This window comes from Colias eurytheme, chromosome 2, assembly GCF_061535395.1.
Source record: "Colias eurytheme isolate Ceu_HAF_F1 chromosome 2, ilColEury1 Martin Lab GWU primary, whole genome shotgun sequence".
NCBI classification, from domain to species: Eukaryota; Metazoa; Arthropoda; class Insecta; order Lepidoptera; family Pieridae; genus Colias; species Colias eurytheme.
Window position 1 is genome coordinate 12,792,019 of NC_142981.1, and position 18,433 is coordinate 12,810,451.

General features: G+C 33.8%; 1 protein-coding gene and 1 long non-coding RNA gene across 2 annotated transcripts in view; one reads left to right on the top strand and one right to left on the bottom strand.

Annotated features, from left to right (window-relative positions):
* The window catches only part of wb (wing blister), a 145,346-nt gene that overhangs the window by 83,332 nt on the left and 43,581 nt on the right, over nucleotides 1-18,433 (bottom strand). The window lies entirely within an intron of this gene.
* Nucleotides 3,673-4,880, top strand: LOC149910781 (uncharacterized). Its single transcript, XR_016457388.1, has 2 exons — nucleotides 3,673-4,124; nucleotides 4,199-4,880. It is a non-coding gene; the product is annotated as an uncharacterized LOC149910781 (long non-coding RNA).

An 18,433-nucleotide genomic window follows, 5' to 3' on the forward strand; every position in this document is an offset into this window, starting at 1 on the left:
CCTTAACTCAAGGCCTTTATGTTCAATTACGGAAGACGTAGAAGATTTAGATTTCTTAACACCTTCACATTTCTTACATCAGCGAGCGGAGAATACTCTAATAGAAACAGCACATGATGCCAGGACCAGATGGTACTTAGTAAATAAAACTTTTAATGATATTTGGAAACGTTGGAAAAATGAATATCTCAGCCAGTTGACGGTTCGAAGCAAATGGTTAGAACCTCAAAGAAACCTTAAAATAGGGGATTTAGTGACCATTCACGATGATATTATGCCAGCCGGGAAGTGGCCAGTGGGCCGAGTAGTAGAAACCCATCCAGGAAGCGACGGTTTAGTAAGAGTCGTTACATTAAAAACAAAAAATGGAATCTTAAAGCGGCCAGTAGTAAAATTATCATTATTACCACTCGAAGAAAAAAGCAATCATCAGCAAAATAATAATATATCCATTCCAAACAACAGCAGCGAATTGAAAAGCGAAAGAAAGGAAAGTCGAATCATTCAAAACAACAGCAGCGAATTGAAAAGCGAAAGAAAGCAAAGTCGAATCAGACAAAATATTCCTTCAAAACTTGTAAGCGTCGTATTATCATTAATATTTTTTATGAGCATTTTATCGTACTCTACAGCGGAATATAAGTTAAAACAGCTTGAAAGCAATCTATCCATATACTTTGACTCGATGGGCGAAATGCAACTAGCTAGGGACAAATGAAAGCTAATCGCATATTTTGACATGTCTCCATATTGGCAAGGGAACACAGCGGCAGATCTTTTATCGGATTACTTAGAAAAAACCTGCGCTAATATGAATGAATCGAATCACTGCCAGACTATCTTGTTACAAATACGTCACGATTACAATGAACTGCAATACTACAACCAGCTGTTACTGAATCAGCATTTCGACGCGCGGTCAAGAACCCGGCGCGGTCTTTTCAATGCGGTCGGCTCAGTGGCTAATTCATTATTCGGAGTACTTGATCAAAGCTTTGCTGAGAAATATGAACAGGAAATCGAGCTCATTAAAAATAACGCCAACCATATAACACAACTTTGGAAAAACCAAACATCAGTCATAGAAGCCGAATTCAACATATTAAAGCGAACTGAAAAAACCATCGAAAATCTTTAACAGACATTTAAATATCCTAAACAATAAAACAAATGTAATCCAAACTGAAATTGAGACCATTCAGGAAGTGACCTTATCAGCAATAGCGTGCAACAATTTGATTCAGAATTTACGGAGAATTCAAGATACTCTATTGGACACTACCACTGAAATTTACCACGGCCAGATAAATGTACACTTATTGTCACCAAAGCAATTGCGCGACGAGCTGCAAATTATATCAAGTCAAATTCCCAAGGACGTCACATTACCCATAGAGAACATTCATACCGACCTGTATAAAATCTATAAATTAATAAAGGTAAAAGCTAGAATTACCGAAAACTTCTTTATATTTGAAATACTCATACCATTAATTAGCCGGGACAATTTCCAACTATATAGATTGATACCCATACCCAAGCAAGTTAACAGCAACATGATAAGTATAAAACCAATAGCGGAATATATTTCTATAAACATAAAGAGAGATGCCTACATTACATTAACATTAGCCGAGCTACAAGCATGCCAAAACCAGAATGATATTTATTTTTGCCAATTGCACGGTCCTATAATAAGCTTTAGCAACCATGAACGTTTTTGCGAAATAAAAAATAATAAATGTAATTACATTATAAACAGCTGTAAAAGTAGTTGGATACAATTACACGATCTAACTACATATTCATATTTTCAATGCGATACTGCACACATACGCATTATATGTGACGATGACATACAGTCGCGCCAAGTCAGCAAGGCCGGGCTTATATCACTAAACAAACAATGCATAATAAAGGGACAAGATATCACACTGTACTCATTTAAGCAACTTGAAAACAAGCTATATCTGAAACCGGACATACTAGAAACCAAATTAAATCCCATTCACAATCTGATTAACTCTGCTCTGCCTATCACAAACTACTCCGACAACGAAGATATCAACACATCATTAAAAACTCTTGGGGAGAAAATAAAAATCATGAAAAACGCTGTCGAGAATACGGATACCTTAGGTATTTCAAAACACGACCTACACCAATACGCAGTGTCATATGGAACACTAACACTAGCAATATTAGCAAGTATCTTTTTCTTCGTGTGGTGGCGAAGGAGTCGAGCGACTCCACAGCAGAGCGTCCCAGCAGCCCAACAGCAGAGCGTCCCAGCAGCGCAACAGCAGAGCGTCCCAGCAGCGCAACAAACTATTCAGTCTCGGACAATACCCCAAGAGTGTGTCGATTCTAGTGTGTGTGTGCACCAAAAAAGTGTTACTAGTGTTCGTGCGTCTCCCTTACCCGAGCGGGGAGAGTGTAGTGAAGTATCATGTGAACAAAACAGGCTCAGACGATGGGCAAGTGCGCGATTTAAAAAGAGCGATAGGTCGACGTCTCCAATAACTAACAAACGCTCTGCTATAAGTGAATCAGTGGTGGAACTATAATCTTTATGCATTACAAACATTTCCAAACTTATAAAATTTTATATATATCTTCTGTGGGCCTCGGGAGCATGTTCGAGCAGCGAACAAACATTTTATTTTAAATTACTTATTATCCATAGTTACATTACATTAATGACAATTATTGAGCAATAACGTAAATGAGGTCAAGCTGCCTCAGCATTATTATCGTGCGACGGCCGAGCCGGCCGGAAAGCGCAGTTCTTCCATAGCAGCGCCCGAGTGCTAATCTATCCGCTCGAATCCGCGTGAATTATATATAATTATTAGCGATAATTAAAGTGTTCCCAGTTGTCCCATAATATCATAGCATTCTTAGCAGCTTATAACGCGACCTAAATACAGTCCACATTCGATGTAATACGTAAACCGTACAACCTATTCAAAATCTGAAGTTTGTATCAATACTGTATAATTTTGCAGCCTATTTAATTTTTTAAATAATTTGGAAAATCCAAAAGTGCACGCCTCATAATTTTTTTTAATAAATATTTATTAATTATTATTTTTGTTTATTTAATAACAATTAAACCACATCGAATCAGACCCTGAAAAATGAAAGGGTTCTATTCCTGAGCATACTCAAGCGTAAGAGAAAAAAAAAGACTCGATTAGTAAAGTATTTCGGTCGCTATCGTGTTAACAAGAAAAAGGATCCGCACATACAGACACACGGACGTCCAAGACAGAACTTTTTTAAACTGTTTTTTAACTAGTTTAAATAACAAAAATGACATCAAAAATATCATGAACGTTAAAAATAGTGTTTTTTCTTAAGGTGATGAATTAATTTTTCTAACATTTACGGCCCTTTTTAAACCTTCGTAATTTTTATATTATTAAAGTTGTCGTGATGAAAATTCTTGACAAGAAAGTTCAATAGTAACACAATACGTCTACCGTTTTAGAAACATGATTCCATGATATTTTCTCGATAGAAAAAAAATACAAAGTTCTCATTGTTATTTTTTTTTAATCTCTGGCATCTTCAAAATAACAAACGTAAAGTTACGACTTTTTAGATACTAACTATAAAATATACAACCTATACGTCTACCGTGTTAGAATTTTGAAATATGCGATGGTTTTGAAATAAACAAGAAATACTTGAAATTAGCGCCTGACCAGCCAATATAGCGAGAGCCGCCCTGTATCTTCCTACCCCGATCGCTGCACGAGTCATTCCCGCTACGGCCGTCACACGGGGAACTTGTGTCGCTTGCGCAATCGTAAAAAAGGGTGACAACACGATAAGACAAAATGAGACAAATGGGGACAATAAAGAAAATAAGAAGAAAAAACATAAAGGTTGGAGGAAAAAGAATGCTTACAATTGGAATAAATTAATGAAGTAAGTTGGTTTTATTTTAAATTTGATGATAATTGTATTATAGACGATGTTTGATATGTACCCCTGTTTTAAGTACATAACAAATGTGTAAGATTTTTTCATTTATAGCATAAATAATCTTTTCAGATATCCGGAATCTAGAAGGAAAATAAACCCACTGATTGTTCACAATGTGAACCCACTCCTTCGTAAGTACCTTTATTCAGTCAAAAATGTATGTTATCAACGCTCTACTGGTTTTATCGCATGATTCCATTTTTAGCAAAAAGCAACAAAGTGCAAAGAAATAAAAAATCATGGTGAACTTAGTGGAAGTATGGTGGACGTAATATGGAATTATGGAACAGGAGCTCGTTGGAGTAGTATTATAATTATTTTAAAAAAATACGAAAAAATTTCAAGAATTTCTTAGTAGGTGGTAGATAAGTATGTTGTATAAAGAATTTGATGTTGATATTTATTTCATTTATACTTACTACACCTGTGCGGGAAATTGCTTAGTACTAAAACCGGTTTATATTCATATTTACATAGTAATGTGAGTTTTCATTTCGAAAAATTTTGTGTAAGTATATTAAATTGAGTTCCTGGGTGATCTGGAAACACAATTGGGCCCGGAGGATGGCTCTGCAGTCACTCCTCCTAATCACATGAACCGATTTGGATGAATATTTGTGTGCACATTTCATTGTTGTGGGATGATTGGTTGATTCGTTTTCACATTAGCTAATATTATGTATTTTTGTTGTTAGAAAGTAAACTTAATTTAATGTTTATAATACATTATTATTGGTATAAATAAGCCAGTGTTCGTCTCACATTGCTGTACCTGCCTACCTATCCTACCAGGGCCTAACTTTGTTCTGGCTATTTTATTTTGATTATTTGTAATGAATAATTACAATTATAATAGAGTGCAAAAAATAAATACATGCGTCAATATATTTTGTGTTTTTTTTAAACAATTTTTTTATTTAAAAAAATATCATTCCGACCGCGGCTTTGCCCGCGTGGAATTAGGTTATATCGTGAATCGTGTTTTATCCCACAGAAGTGTTCAGTTCGGATAAAAAGTATCCTATGTGTAAATCCAGGCAATTAGCTATATTTTATCAAAATTGGTAATGTAGTCTTGACGTGATTAAGTAACAACTAACAAAAAAATATACAAATTAACATCCAAAGTTTCGCATCAGTTTAACTGTATTAGTGATATCTTCCATTCTTGACTTTGACTGAGAAGAATTAGGGTTTATAACTTCTTTCAGAAATAGTACCTTTCATTTCTGGGCATGATGTAATATCTACGTCAGCATCAAATTCTATCTAAATCAATTCAGTAGTCCGCGTTATTGAGTACCATTTCATTTTTTCAGAGTAACAATATTTTTTGTTATTTTAAAGATTATTTATAACCTGTATTATTTTGTAATAAAGTAAACATTACGAAATAATAATAATTAATAATTATTAATAATGTCTAAGTAGTTGTTAAAAAGAAGATAATTTTGTGTTTATAAGCAAGAAAATAAAACCAATAAATCAACAATTAAATATATGTATAACAATATTATAACTGTATGACGACTCCATACATGTTTGTCCCGAGTCGGCCAGCGGCAGCGCGGCGAGTAGGTATGCAAGAATGACTTCGCGCACACCCGCGTTCGCGATAGCGAGCTATTAGACTCCGCCCGCCAAGAAGTGGATTTTTTTTTGTGTATCGTCTTAATATGTGTGTGTATGTATTATCTTACAAGTGCAATGTATGATACATAAAGACATTTTAAGTTTGAAAAATCAGATGTTTTGCGCGAAGTGACAGTAGTACCCACCTCAACGCTTCGCTTATGAGGCGTGCAATAGGTATTACAATCATATATTATTATTAACCCCAGTCAATATGAGCAAACCTTATGCTTAGCGAGGCGAATGCCTGTCGAATCGATTTGAGAGTCCGCAGCGATTGGGGACATCGGTGATGTAATCGAGTAACCTATACGTGTAGATAATGAATGGTAATGGGAGACTAAATTAAAATAAAACGCTATTCACGAACAATTTTTAATTATTATGTGAGGCTAAGTCGCGATTTTGCAGTGAAATGAAAAATATATTTATTCGATATACACAATTTTACAATGACTGAAAATTGATGGGTCCTCTTTATAAAAACTTCGAGTCTACATTCAAAAAATATTTATTTAAACGTCAAAGAAATACTTATTACGACTGTCATGAATACCAAAGGGAAAAATTCTTAGAGCTCTATAAATAGTCTAATGACCAATCTTCAAAAACCATCATCATCATTATCATTACTGACCTATTTTAGTTCCCACTTCCGTAACACATTAAAAATCTTATATTCGGCACCAATTAAAACCTACATTCGTGCCAAGAACAAAGCAATAATTGCGAAATCCGACACTATTTCAGATGAAACGAACGTTTAATATTAGATACGATAAAATCAATCTCGAACAACAAACGAGTACATTTATTTAGCAGGTCAAACGGGGCTTAGCCGTCCGTCCATAAATTATTTAGACCGCTTCAATTGACGGTATTTATAGCTAAATACTTATCATTCAACTGCACCTATGATTTCTGTTAGGGTGTCTAGTCACGAGCGGGCTACACGAAGTCACGTTTATTTTTATTCTTTCGAGGAAGGTCTCTAAACAACGGTATATTAAAGTCAGGGATTGTTTTGTTGTGTGTATGAAGTTTTTGTTTGTTTTGAAAATGATGGAAATTATCAATGTAATTTTTATTTATATGCTTAGTAAATTAGTATGCTGCTACTTTTAACTATTAAAAATGTGTACCGCTCTCTAGAAGTAAAGAAATACAGTTTAGATACAACTATGGCAGAATAGTCAAAGTAAAAAACTGATGAAAAATAAAGGTATCTACATATATTATATGCATATTAAATTATCATTAATAAAACGTCCACGTATTGACCGCCTAAATAATATTGCTCATTGAATCTAATGTTTGTTTGGCAGTAAATCGAGATGAAGAAATCCGATTTCCGAGATAATATCTATTATATTTTAATATCGGAGTGAGAAATTTATTGTTTATTGGTGTGAAAATACTTGATTGTTATTTATGGGCGATAACATAGATTTACGTGTTTCAATTAAATTAATTGCCATGCCTATTTCAATTCCGCATATAAGTTCTATTAAAATGATTACAGTAGTTAAAGGGTGTTTGTTTATTAATAATGGTAGGTACTGTGTAGAAGTGAAAAAAAAATGCCTTTAAAACTCTTTCTATCAACAATTGCCCAGTGTTTGAATTTTACCGACTGCAATGATTAAGATTAATCTTGCTTTAATATTTGTAAGAAATAAATAAATTCTTCAATGTATCTGCACAATAATATTTATGAATCTTCAAAAACTACAAACTAAAAATCGAAAGGTTATGACGATGATTTTGAGATCTAGAAACCCACATTTAGCGTACAGATTGATTGTCTTTACCGCGAAGCCGGTGTGTTTGTGTAAGAAATATAATATCATATTGTCTTCAATTATGATAATGAAAATTCTTGCATAAGTGTGTATTCAGTTTCACCGCCATTTTACGATCAACGCCAGGCGTCCAATTTTTAAATAATTACTTCATTTACGCAAACTGTTTTATGGCGTATTAATATTTCTATCTTCATATATGCTAATCAGAATTAATTGTCGATAAACTGAGATTATTAATAAAACGAACTGTACCTATACCGTGGATTCGTTCATGTATCCTGTAGAAAAGAATGTGTTATTTTAGGCCATAATGTATATACTGCATTTGAGCAAGATGCCATACAGACATCCCCCTTGTCAAAGTTTAAGTTCTATAGCCAAGTACAATTACGCAAAATATCCTGAATTGATTGTCCTCAAACTCAGCATAGAGCTAGATTCTTAGAACTACATATATTCTATCGAAGACCAAAGACAAAAGAATTCGCGAACTAGTCCATACATTACGATGACCTCACCTCACATTAGCTAGTGACAAATCCTTTATTTTTCCCAACCAGTTTTTAATCTTTAAAACCGCAAAGTGGTCAGCCACCGTGATGGATGGTCTGGTAAATCGAGTAGAAAATTAACGGAGCCGGTAGCGATAGCCGCGGGTGAGGCTGGTCCTATATTGATTTGTTGGTTTGGCTGCATCAGCGTGGTTTTAACTGTCAGCGTGTAATGTAATTGAAAGGAGTGTTTGGTTTAATAGCTATTGAAACTAGAGCAGAGTTAGAGTTATTTTTTTTATGAGGCACAGATATGGCTTGGAGTAGGTAGAGTAAATTTTTTGGTCCAAATTTGCCAATGTCACTTTTGAATAGTGTAGCTTTCTGCTAGTTAAAGATTTTTTATGATCGATTCAATATAGCTATTCTACCTAATGAGATTATACCGACATACAGACATACAAAGTTATGTAGAAACCTCTTTTTAATGTTAGTATAGATTACACGGAAATCGAAAACTTCACCTAAACCAACAAAGGGCAAATGCTAACAGATATTTACGCATTATCATAGCAATAGTAAAGCCCACTTCTGTATTTACTATCTACCTAATGTCTATTACCTACTGCCTATAAAACTTTATGACTAGGTCGAGATCCTAATCTTGTTGCTAACTAAAATCTGACTGAATTAAACTCGGGTATTGGCAATAGGCCATAGCGCACCTGCGTGAAATATAATAATAAACGAATTTATCGCAAACTGTTTAAATGTCGACTAAATAATATTAACCGTCGGATAGATTTTCATGTAAAGTCAATTGATAGAATTGATAATACATGCAGTTTCGTCAATTTAAGGTAGTTCAATGCGAGTGTCTATACTACAGAATCTTTACTTTTAATATCTTTATAATACGCAAATGTGACTCACTGACTGATCTATAAAACGCACAGACCGAACTTATCAACTGATCAGGCTGAAATTTGGCATGCAGATAGCCCATTTAAGTACCAACGCATCCGCTAAAAAAGAATGTTGATATATTCTTCCACAAAGGGATAAAATAGGGGATAAAAGTACCATGAAATTTTGACCTCGCGGGTGAAGCTGCAGGCGACTGCTAGTATTATTATACAGTCTCAGATGTACAATCACCCTAAGTGCTAAGTACTTAGTACATGTAATGAGCTAGGTTAATGCTGATCTCTGTATGAATGAATGAGACCAATCAGTGTGCGGAAATTGTTATCATCAGAACTCAGCTGGTTATTAACGGTCATTAACTGGGATTCTTAATACGCTAATAATATGGGGAATGTTTGTTTGTAATTAATATAATGTAATATGTTATATGTACTTTTAGAACTTCAAACTAAGGGCGTTTGTCCACTACAAGGAATTTTACGGTCCGGCATTCCGATTTTTTACGGTCCGGTATGGCACGCCATTAATCTATATACTAGCTTGTGCACTACACGTAATTTTACTGTCCGACATTTTACTTTTCCCTATTCCGGATGGTTTTTTAGGGTTCCGTAGCCAAAATGGCAAAAACGGAACCCTTATAGTTTCGTCATGTCCGTCTGTCCGTCTGTCCGTCTGTCCGTCTGTCACAGCCGATTTACTCGGAAACTATAAGTACTACAGTGATGAAATTTGATGGGAATATGTGTTGTATGAACCGCTACAAAAATATGACACTAAATAGTAAAAAAAAGAATTGGGGGTGGGGCCCCCCATACATGTAACTGAGGGATGAAATTTTTTTTTTCGATGTACATACCCGTGTGGGGTATCAATGGAAAGGTCTTTTAAAATGATATAAAGTTTTCTAAAAAACATTTTTCTTAAAGTGAACGGTTTTTGAGATATCAGCTCTCAAAGTCGTAAAAAGTATGTCCCCCCCCCTCTATTTTTATAACTACGGGGTATAAAATTCTAAAAAAAATAGAGGTGATGCATGCTAATTAACTCTTTCAACGATTTTTGGTTTGATCAAAGTATCTCTTATAGTTTTTGAGATAGGTTGATTTAACTGTAATTTATTATATTTGCTGCTACGGAACCCTTTGTGCGCGAGCCCGACTCGCACTTGGCCGGTTTTTATTGTGTCTACGAGTCGCTGTAGGTATAATTGTTTTCGAATGCCCACTTGCTTGGATTTTACTGTTTTTACTGCATATGCCAATTGAAAGCAAGCTCTTGTTTTACTTTCTTTTAGTTGGCAATGAGATTTGAGAAGTCGGTATTGTTATTTTATATACATTGACCAAGCATTGACCTATAATTATTATTATCTAAGTAAGTGTTGGTAAGTTAAAGTTCAAGTGGGAATAGCTTTAGCGCCTCGTCACCGATTAAAATAAATAAGTGAAACACGCATTTTAAATCTCTTACGCAACTTTACTTTTTATTATAACGAAATAATATAATATTTCACCTTCTATATTTTTTACTCGTTTCTTGTAAAATGCAAAAACAATCATTTATGATAGCATTATTTTATTTATTTATTTTATTTAAACAATTAGATGACAGTGATCCATTAATGTTAGTACGTGACTTAAAAGCTAATGTTAGTAGGTAAATATTAAAGTACTATCATCAGTTGACGGGGCACCCTATGCGTAAACCTGTCGTATTATACCGCCAAACTTCCTTGAACTGTACCGCACTGATCCGAGTAAAGACGGACAGGTGCACAAGCAATTCATCGGTTTTTTCATGCCACACCGGACCGTAAAAAATCGGAATGCCGGACAGTAAAATTCCTTGTAGTGCACAAGCGCCCTAAGGGCGTTTGTCCACTACAAGGAATTTTACGGTCCGGCATTCCGATTTTTTACGGTCCGGTATGGCACGCCATTAGGGCGCTTGTGCACTACAAGGAATTTTACTGTCCGGCATTCCGATTTTTTACGGTCCGGTTTGGCATGAAAAATCCGATGAATTGCTTGTGCACCTGTCCGTCTTTACTCGGATCAGTGCGGTACAATTCAAGGAAGTTTGGCGGTATAATGCTATCACAAATGATTGTTTTTGCATTTTACAAGAAACGAGTAAAAAATATAGAAGGTGAAATATTATATTACTTCGTTATAATAAAAAGTAAAGTTCCGTAAGAGATTTAAAATGCGTGTTTCACTTATTTATTTTAATCGGTGACGAGGAGCTAATTAAGCTATTCCCACTTGAACTTTAACTTACCAACACTTACTTAGATAATAATTATAGGTCAATGCTTGGTCAATGTATATAAAATAACAATACCGACTTCTCAAATCTCATTGCCAACTAAAAGAAAGTAAAACAAGAGCTTGCTTTTAATTGGCATATGCAGTAAAAACAGTAAAATCCAAGCAAGTGGGCATTCGAAAACAATAATTATACCTACAGCGACTCGTAGACACAAAAAACCATCCGGAATAGGGAAAAGTAAAATGTCGGACAGTAAAATTACGTATAGTGCACAAGCTAGTATATAGATTAATGGCGTGCCATACCGGACCGTAAAAAATCGGAATGCCGGACCGTAAAATTCCTTGTAGTGGACAAACGCCCTTAATCTATATACTAGCTTGTGCACTATACGTAATTTTACCGTCCGACATTTTACTTTTCCCTATTCCGGATGGTTTTTTGTGTCTACGAGTCGCTGTAGGTATAATTGTTTTCGAATGCCCACTTGCTTGGATTTTACTGTTTTTACTGCATATGCCAATTGAAAGCAAGCTCTTGTTTTACTTTCTTTTAGTTGGCAATGAGATTTGAGACGTCGGTATTGTTATTTTATATACATTGACCAAGCATTGACCTATAATTATTATCTAAGTAAGTGTTGGTAAGTTAAAGTTCAAGTGGGAATAGCTTTAGCTCCTCGTCACCGATTAAAATAAATAAGTGAAACACGCATTTTAAATCTCTTACGGAACTTAACTTTTTATTATAACGAAATAATATAATATTTCACCTTCTATATTTTTTACTCGTTTCTTGTAAAATGCAAAAACAATCATTTATGATAGCATTATACCGCCAAACTTCCTTGAACTGTACCGCACTGATCCGAGTAAAGACGGACAGGTGCACAAGCAATTCATCGGTTTTTTCATGCCACACCGGACCGTAAAAAATCGGAATGCCGGACGGTAAAATTCCTTGTAGTGCACAAGCGCCCTAAAGACATTAATTTCAGATTTTATTTTTTACTAGCTGTGCCCCGCGGTCTCACCCGCATTGTTCCGCTCCTGTTGGTCTTAGGGTGATGATATATATCTATAATCTTCCTCGAGAAATGGTCGATCTAACTCCGAAATAAACTTTCAAACCGGACCAGTAGTTCCTGTGATTAGCGCGTTCAAACAAACAAACTCTTCATCTTTATTATATTAGTATAGATAATAATTAGGTATAGATAATTTTGTAAATGCATTAACCCTAGAGTGGGCGCGCTATGAGCATTTTGCCGCCCGCGCTAAAAAACCGTTAATATTTTTTAAAATAAATAGCCGTTAGACTTGCGCTTCTTAGTAGCTGCCCCCACTCTCGTTAGCAACGTTTGCTGAGAATCTGGACGACGTCAGTGCGCGGGGGACCGCCGGAGAAGAAGGTTTGTACCATCACGTGTCGCCGGGCGGCAAATTGCTCACCGCGCGCCCACTCACGTAAGTAATTTTGTATAATGTATTTTTTGCAAACTCGAAATGTTGACTATATTTTATGGTGCATTTTATGGTGCAAATTTGTTTGTTTTAGGATTTCATTTTTTTCAATGTTGAATATTGCCGGTATAAACAGTCAAATTATTTACAGAGCCAATACTCAACATTTGATGCTACGTCGAGAATATTTGAAACAAATTGCCTTGAAAAAAAAATGGTACTTGTGAAGCAATAATATATGACCACAAGGGCTTCTATAGGCACTTTAAATATTCCTTTGAGGACCCAAATTGCTCGCTTTGTCCCAGTAGAACAAGGATCTTCTTCAAAAAAGGAGGGCAAATGCAGCATATGTCCCTCAAAGAAAAACAGGCGCACGAAAAAAGGGTGTTCCAGATGCGAAAAGTTACTGTGCAATGAACATTGTACATATCTTTGTGAAGACTGTTTTGATAAAGCGTATCCTGTAGATTTAGAAAATATATAATTTTGTTATTTTTTCCATTTTTTTTAAGTATTAAAAAGTATTATGTAGCATAAGAGAAAAAAAGTCAATTAAAATATTAAGTTGTCTAAAGTCTTTTGTAAACCAAAGTTTATAGAACAAAGTTGAATAAATATGTTGATTTATTATTACTTACTGTTTATTTATTTAAATCCTAAAAGAAAAAATATTAAATTGCTGTATTACTAGTCAAAATAGTCAAAGAAAATGAGGCGGCAAAATGCTCCCCACGCGCCTACTGACGTTACGCAAAAAGACGCGCCCACTCTAGGGTTAAGTACATAATCCTAGTACTTAATTATTATAAACGAGAAAGGGAGTAGCTATTCGTCGGCGAATATTTGTTGCACGATCAAGTTAAAACGGGTGATCAGATATGGATAAAATTTGCGAGAGATATAGGTAGATTACAGCAGAGACGACTTTTTTATCAAATGCCATGCGCTCAAAGTTACGGGCTAAAGGTTGGATATACCTAATTGTATATTTAATAAAATATTCAGGGTAAGGTTTAACCACAGTATTACAAAGGAAATAATATTGTAATACTGTGGTTTAACCCTTATCCTATAGACACATAAAATTCGTGGAATAAAATGAGTATAATATAATATTCATATTTAAGGCGAAGTCATTCACAGACGTGCAGAAGTCCTGTCATAAGCATTTTCGTAAATGACATGGACTATATAAAAATGGTTACTTAATGTAGGCATCCACTTGACTATTTACGAGTTAAGATATATCCAAAACATCTATTAATGACGCATACATATAAATAAAACACTTTAATCTGTCTAGTAATATGCTGGTTATAAATATACCAAAAAAAGTCTTCGATCGAGTGGCCAGAATGTCTGGTTTTTGTCAAATTACTTCTCATAATTACATTTATTATTTTTGATGAGACTGACAAGTGCTTTGATAGAACTTATTATTTCGTACCATTTATTATGATGGGTAATTTTGATTGAAATTGTAATTATCTATACATCTATACAAATATTATAAAGAGGAAAGGTTTGATTTTTTGTTTGTTTGTTTGTTTGTATGAATTAAATAGGCTCCGAAACTACTTGGCAGATTTGAAAAATTCTTTCACTGTTGGAAAGCTACATCATTTCTGAGTGACATAGGCTAGGTTTTATCCCGGAAATCCCACGGGAACGGGAACTATGCGGGTTTTTTTTTGAAAACGCGGGCGAAGCCGCAGGCGGAAAGCTAGTGTTTAGTAACACTCTTTTGTAATGCACAAAAAGATCATGAAGAATGTGTTATTTAATAACTAAAAAAAATCTTTGCTATAACTAAAATTAAGCCTTGTTATTAAATATTTTAATACTTTATTTCTCGTGTAATATGTTTGAAAGCATAGGTAGTTGATTCTATCAAAATGCATACCAAAAAATAATTATAACAAACTACAATTAACTAGGTTACTACTAAGGCAATATAATAATTATATAGTTTACTTTATATATAAGTATATAATATTATATTATAGTAAAATAGGTTATAAATATCTAGGCAAAAACTATTTCAACTATTTCTACATCTAAGAGCGTAACTGTTTTATCAAAACCAATAATAAAATCACACTTCAAATAACGTCTCGACAAAGCCGGGAGAAAGAACTAGTGCACATATCTCAAGCAGGGTGTGCCTCCAGCAATGTTATATATAAATTTGAACAAGCGCTAAACGGACAGACGGTCGTTTTAATTAAATATGTATACTAAATGCTAATTTAATGAAAACCGATAATTTCTCTTAACGATTCATACTTCGTAATGGATTATTCTGAATACCGATTTGTTATTTTATAGGTAGTAGGTATATTTTAGTATTTTCTAATGTTTAATTTCAGACTTAAAACTGATTTAAAATTCGTTCTTTGTATATTATATTACATTATTTGTATGTATATTTTACATTGTTGTTAATAAATGTAATATGTAAGTAATTTTTTTTGCAGGAAATCTGTTTGTGACTTTGTGTTCTGTCTGCGGGTAAAGAAAGAATTCTTTCATAAAATTATATCAACTGTGAGCAAGCTTTGTAACTAGTTCGAAAAATGATAATACATCAACCTGAAAAATAGTTTTTTTTTATGTAAGAAATAATAAATAGGTGCAAAAAAATACGCACTGAATGTGAAGTTTCTTCATGAATATAGAGCTGTTTTATTAAAATAATATATTTAATACAACAGCACTATAAATTGAATAAAATATATAATACCTTTCTGGCCTATAAATACAATATTTTGCATTTAAATGTTGCTAGGTAGTGTTTATATCGACGCAATAATTATAAACCTTTTTAATTTATTTCATCTCGTCCAGTGAGTCAATAATTTAAAGATTAAATTCTCTATGACAGAGTCTAGTCTTGTTAATGGTTAGGTGTTCAAGGAAGGCGTTATTTGAGTCATAAAGACCAGAGAAAGTTAGAATATACTTAGTGCTGTTTTGAATAAAATCGGTGCATTGTTTTGTTAAATTCTTTAGATAATTTTTTTTATTATTTTCGGAAAATACTTTGCGACTCTACAAATTGAAAGTTGATCGTATTATTTTGTTTTTTCAAGAAAAGGTTTGTAAATAATTTCTAAATGATGCAAGAGGTATGCGTATTCATTTTCCTACTGAAAAATAAATTAATTGACAGCCCCTTTTTGGGCTATATCGGTTACAAAGTTGCGCAAAGGGAATTTAAAAAGTTTTCAATACATTGGAAACTGCATTCCTATCCACAATTGGCAGAAATTTTATTCCGCAGGCTAATTACTATTTAATTTCGGTAAGTGGAATGCAATCGTTCTACATTTCGTGTCTTGTTTTTGTCTTTGTTTTACAGTTGCCGTTGTTTTAAATGCACCAGAGTTGGCTAGTTTCCGTTACTCGCTGCGTATTTGATACCGTGAGATGGTGGTACAAATTTGTGTTGAATGCGCAATTATTATCAACTAGATTTCCACCTGCGGCTTCGCCCGCGTTTTCAAAGGAAAACCCGCATAGTTCCCGTTCCCGTGGGATTTCCGGGATAAAACCTACCCTATGTGTTAATCCAAGTTACCTTCTATATGTGTGCTAAATTTCATTGTAATCGGTTCAGTAGTTTTTACGTGAAAGATCCATACACATCCATACAAACTTTCACCTTTATAATATTAATAGGATGAACTATGTAGAATTATTGTAGGTAGAATTGGGTAAGCAAAATTTACACATATATATTTTAGTTTAAATTGAAGTTTCGGTAGTAGTTCATTATTACAACCGAAATAAGGTAATGCGACCGATATAATTAACACAAGCGAAAAGCTTAGTAAGGAATCAGATCGTGCCGTGTATGAAAGATGTCCTGAAATATTTATTTTATTTTTATTTTGCACAATTTATTTTTTGTATAAATTAATCTGAACTGTAAGAATGCCAGCAAAAAATGTATCTTGTGCTTTACAGATTTGACTAATTGAGCACTTATAATTATTATTGTAAAATAATATTTGACCATCGCGCTTTTCACATCAGAATTTCATCGAATGACCATCCTAGCCATAGTCTTCATGTGTTTGAGTTTAAACTCAGCTCAAGTTCTTAAAAGCACTCCTTGATGACGCAAGTTAGATATAAGCTAGCCTTTATTTGCTTTACCTATCTTTGTGTGTGACTTGTTATTGCAACATCACACATTCCTGTCTAAGAATGTAATTATAATGATTGTGGCTTTTTATATATGCGCCAAGGATCAGTTACATAACGTTAATTATATGGATAGGTATAATGTAAGGTAAGTGATATGACCTTATCCTATTTTTTTGAGGAAATTAAATTCGTAGGTCATATTTGCATAATTCGGTTTTGAAACAGACTAAAAAATTTTTAAGATATTAATACTTATAATTTGCATATAATTATTATCTCTTTTGATTAGCAATGAATTTTTGCTAACTATGTGGTTTTTTACAAGTTTTCATTTGAATTAAATATGTTCACGTTGCCAACTTCCTTTATTCATTTAAGTGCTTTTAAAGTCGATTTGTATATTTTTATAGGTACGCGCATGTACAATACAATACATACAAAAAGATAACATAATTCTAACCCTAACTCATCGTTTTTTTTTAAATGAAAATAACGAGCCACTTCTGATTAAATCATTATCATAGGCTAAGTAATTCGACACGTATTTTATGATAATACAACACCAGTGACAAAAATATTTCACCTATATCTTAGATCGAAACCCGATACTCATACATCACGTCCCAAATGATTGACGGACAGACTGACAGATAACAAGGGTTGCCACCTCATCGAAATAGATGATGGATTAAAAGAAAAAACGAGACTTAAAAACTTGATATTATAATATGCAAATTCTTGATGTTTTTCTATTTTTTACCGTGATTAGGATCACAATGTAATGTTATATTAATTATATTAAAGACAAGCTGTGCTCCGCGGTTTTACCCGCATTGCTCCGCTCCTGTTGGTCTCAGTGAGATGAGATATAACCTATAGCCTTCCTTAGTAAATGGGCTATCCAACACCGAAAGAATTTTTCAAATTGGAAAAGTAGTTCCCAAGATTAGCGCGTTCAAACAAACAAACAAACCCTTCAGCTTAAGATATATGGAAATGTACAAAATAATAATTATTTAAATTTTAGCTAGTAATACAACGTACAAATTGCATGCTTTACAAATAAGCTCATTGCAATATTATTATGGTCACTGAATAAATGTAGCAGGTTAGAAACAACATCATCAATAATCCATAATAATATTAACATTCATGTGAATGTGTGTTATTTGTAGAAAATATTATATTTAATAAATAAGTTCACTTAATTATAATGTACTCTACAACACGGAATATAACTTTATTTCTCTAATAAACGTGAAATAAAACGACATAAATTAATTATCAACAACTAAATTCAAAAACTAGCAGCTGGCAACCCTATCAATATTACACGCAATCATTAGTGTGAGTGAAAGTTGAGACAAAGGCCCTGTGACACGACCGACAAAGGCCATGTATGTGTGAGTATTGTTCAAATTTAACACAATACAAAGCCCTAGTCCCGTCTATGACTTAAATGACTCTATGATCTTCTAACCTTTGTGACATGCTTTCCAACCTTACCCTTTAAATTACGAGATCTTACCAAATAGTCTCCATACTTTATTTTACCTAGCTTAGTTATATTTAACTGGAAACGTAGCTTTGCTCGAGATACTTTTGTGTCTATGCAAAAGTTGTCAATTGTTCAAAGCTCTACGCTTTTACCAGTTATTCAATTTTATATGTGCATATAAGTGCCTTATATTTG